Here is a 4227-nt window from a genome sequence, read left to right on the forward strand (position 1 = left end):
ACCAAAATATCAATAATATATCATATTTAATTGTTGCTATAAATGAATATTCCCTTTAAGAATTATTTGATCCCCTATGAAACACTTTCATCTATACCATAATCACTATGTAACATCATTAGTATCACAATCATGTCATCACACTATACATTATTTCCTCAATTTAAGTTAAATTGTTTCTATCATTTTTTAATAATCTATAGTCATGAACTAGACCATATTAAGTAAGAATTTAAAATTATTATAGTAATCCAAATCTTTTATACAATAGAAGAAAAAAGAACTAATTGTAATAGGAATGCAACAATCCAAAATTGAAAACACTAAAAAGAGTGATATTACATCTATATGCAACTTTTGATATGATTAATTCTTCTTAATCCCCACATCTAAATGTTTCTAGAATGATTGTTCCTTAATTGATCTTCTAAATTAATTGCACATTTAATATATTCAAATGTCAAGATATAAAAATAGGTCATACAAAATATGTATCAAATTGACTCCAATAAAAATTAGTTTAGTAAAAGGGCGTGAATTTGAGAAATTGATTTTGAGACTAAACTAAATCTCCTCAAGTTCAAGCTCAAGCATCATGGGATTAACTTAACAGAAGGAAAATGCAAATAGGTGCATGAAAGCATGGGCTGATAATAGATGGATGTGTCAAAATAGATACAAATGAAATTGAGATAAAATTGGATATCTAAAAATATGTATAAATGAAAGTATTTGAAAATGAGATAAAAATTAGAAAATGAATTAACGTGTCAATAAACAATTGTTGTAATGTTTTACATTAAAATAGATTCAAAATTAAATAATAATTGATATAGATATACGAATTTTATCAATACATTTTTATAACTTATATGAACATAATCTTTTAATATATCTAAATAAAAATATAAATAATTTAAAATTAATTTAATCTATAATAATAATTATTAATAATATAAAATTATTCATAATTTTTGAAAGCTATGTTCTTGTTTCTTCCATTGATAAAAAGAATTGAAGGGCCCATACCCTTTACAAGCAATGTCACGGGAACAAAAAAATAACCATTTGTACAACAAGAAAAGCCAAAAAATAATAATATTTGCACTCATGTTTTATTGACAATTGAAATATAACTAATAATGAAGCAAATTGCGGTATGAGTCAGAAAACCACCTTTCATTCCTTTCTATATACGTAATGGCTTAGTTGTATTTTTCATTGTCATATTTCATTTTCATCATGGAATCTTTGCTCATCATTTTCAATTATGCAAAAGTAAATGTGAAAGATGAAATTATTTTTCCACCACCACAATTATAAGTGTCGGTGCCCACTAAAGTTTAGTACTCTTATCAAAAACATAAAAATTAACTTTTTCTCAAATGTCTTGATACAATGACAAACCAGTAAATTTATTAACCCATAAATGTATGATAGACATTTAACTCTACAGAGAACAGAGTATATTCTCTTCCCTCTGGTTAACAAGCAGGTTTAAATACAACAATATACTTTAGGGGGTATACCACCTAAAGACTTATAAATATAGCGCCAAATAGAAACATATATCAGTTATTCATAAACCTTATTTGATGAAAAAGTAAATTCATCTATAATAGAAATTGCAGAATGAGGATCATTAATCTAACAAATGGTACATTCATATGGATTCTTTTTTTCTTCCCATATATACCAGACTTCATCAGGAGGTCCGCATGGTGAGTGACATGATGGTCGGCATGGCGGTGGCGCTGGCGGTCGACATGGCGGTGGCGCTGACCATGGTGATGGCGGTTGGCATGATGGTCGGCATGGCGGTGGCGGTGGCGATGGCGGTCGGCATGGTCGGCATGGCGGTGGCGGTGGCGATGGCGGTCGGCATGGTGTTCGGCATGGTGGTTGACATTTTGGTTTGCATTTCGGTCGGCATGGCGGTAGTGGTTGTGGTTTAGCACACTTGCATTTGCAATTCTTTTTTTTTCCTTCAATCAAAAGACAACCCAGAAAAAAACATCAAACAATCTTGAAGAAGAGAACTTCTAAATGATTGAACTTTTTGCAAGAGGTATAAGATGAAAAATAGGAATTCATTGATCTAAGCAGCAATCTGATCAGATATTTGAAAAATAAACAGTATTTTATCTATCTAAAACCTGAACAAGTTAGATAGAAATGATATCAGAAAAAGTTTTGTATAAAAACAATTTTTTGTTTCGCTGTTCCAACAAAATGAAATTAAAAATAATGAATCTGAAAGATTTTTTGATGGATGTAACTCAAACAAATTAAAGATAAAAGATACTTCCTTAAATACCAAGATAGTAAAAAATTTAAACAATTATAAAACATCAGATATTTAAAAAATATATATATCTAACTTCAATAAAAATAATCAAAATATTTCAAGACCATACAAATTATAAAGAAGATTTTAAATTTTGAAAGTAAACAGATATCATGAAAGGATCTGTAAAAATTATTTAACTTTATTTTCTTTTTTGGAAAATGACTTTGAACAATTAACATAAATATAAGATTATGTCTCTGAGTAAATTAAAGAGAGAAAGATAACAAAGTAATGGATAAAATGTACTTTTCTTTTTCCATTTTGGAGCTACATTGTAATCTGGGGTATTCTCATAATTAAATCCTGGACAAGTTTAAATTACATATTCTTAAGTTTAATTTGTTTAGGTAAGGAAGAGCTGTTTCTAGATTAAATCGTGTGGTAGTTTTTGGATCAGTTTTTCTGATCATGTTCCATGACTAATCATCACAATGATTGAGTGCTATCAGAGAAGAAAATGGATCATGAAGTTGAAACATAGTTGCAAAAACTATTACACAATCTAATCCACAAACAACGCTTCCAAATTTTATAGACAGTGGAAACTTGATGTCTTCAATTGTTTAGGTGAATTATCTGAAATAACACTAAAGACAATTCCTATTCAAAAAACTGATATTATTTCAGATGAACAATTCAAAACTTAGAATGAAACAATATTCCTTTTCTCTCATCAATGTCAGAGATTGATCTAGCTATTAGGACATGAGATCTAACATGTAAACAAGTCAAAAGAAAGATTTAAATAAAGGAAACTTAGGACTCTTTCACTTTCCATATTTCTGCAGTAGTATATGCAGATCTGAAGATAAAGACTAAAAAATCCTAAAAAGATGCAGTTCTTTGCTTAGATCCTCTTAGTAAACAGGATAAATTTGGTATAGCAACACTGTACCATCTGTTATTATGACAGACTTGTTGCAAGATTTCTGGCATTTGTCGCACTTCTTGTCCATTCTCCCAACGGTCTTCTGCAATATCAAACCACAGGATTAATTATTTTTCCTCTGCAATACTTTAAAAACAAGAAGAAGAAGATTACAAAAGACAGCCGCCTTACATTACTCGTATTGAACAATCTTCCTGCAAATCTTTCTATCTGCACAGACCCCTGCTTGGCCTGTTATATTATTCTTCAGTTGTGAAAATAGGGCGCATTGGGGACCTTATCTTCTAAAAATTTCTGTCAAATGACGCACAAATTCCTTCCCCCAAAGTTGGGTAAAAACAAAAGGTATGCAGGTTGCACCCCATGACAGTCAGTCCTTCTAAAGATCCCATGTAAGTACATTGTGTTGTGTGAATGTACATTTTTTACTTCACATTATGCACTCTTTTATCTCATGGTAGATTAGGGAATGTAGGTGATGGGACAAGTTGATATAAAAATGTTTTCACACAATCAATTTTAAAAACAGTAAAAGTTAATATAGTGGATTGTGGAAATCTTATGTCATTAATTTATGTCTAGTCGATTGTGGAAATCTTATGTCATTAATTTATGTCTAGTCGATTGTGAAAATCTCATGTCTAGTTTTAAAGATAGTGATTGGCTTAGTTTTTTTATAGGCACAACTTAAATGAGGGTTAGGTTTCGTTGTATAAGCCTCCACATCCATTTAGAAGTTGCATTCTCCATTCATTACAAGTTATGGGTCTTTTTTCTTTCTTTAACAGCATGTTTTCTTAATTCATTGTCAATTCCCCTATTAGCATGGTGGTGACAAATGTTTAAGGAACCCCATTTCTCTTCTTGTAAAGCTACTCTTAAATTAACTAAGCCTTACTCATCAAGACATGGCATCTATTTTTTTCGTGCAAGTAGTCAATGAGGTTTAAATAGATATGAGATTAGAAAATCGTCTCAAAAGAATGGT

General features: G+C 30.3%; 1 long non-coding RNA gene across 1 annotated transcript; it reads right to left on the reverse strand.

The window, feature by feature from the left end:
* Positions 1-1390: 1390 nt before the first annotated feature.
* LOC131048438 (uncharacterized) lies at positions 1391-3646 on the reverse strand. Its single transcript, XR_009358798.1, has 3 exons — positions 3411-3646; positions 3246-3321; positions 1391-1985 (listed from the first exon to the last, which is right to left on the reverse strand). It is a non-coding gene; the product is annotated as an uncharacterized LOC131048438 (long non-coding RNA).
* Positions 3647-4227: the final 581 nt, after the last annotated feature.

Source organism: Cryptomeria japonica, chromosome 8 (assembly GCF_030272615.1).
Source record: "Cryptomeria japonica chromosome 8, Sugi_1.0, whole genome shotgun sequence".
Classification (NCBI taxonomy): domain Eukaryota; kingdom Viridiplantae; phylum Streptophyta; class Pinopsida; order Cupressales; family Cupressaceae; genus Cryptomeria; species Cryptomeria japonica.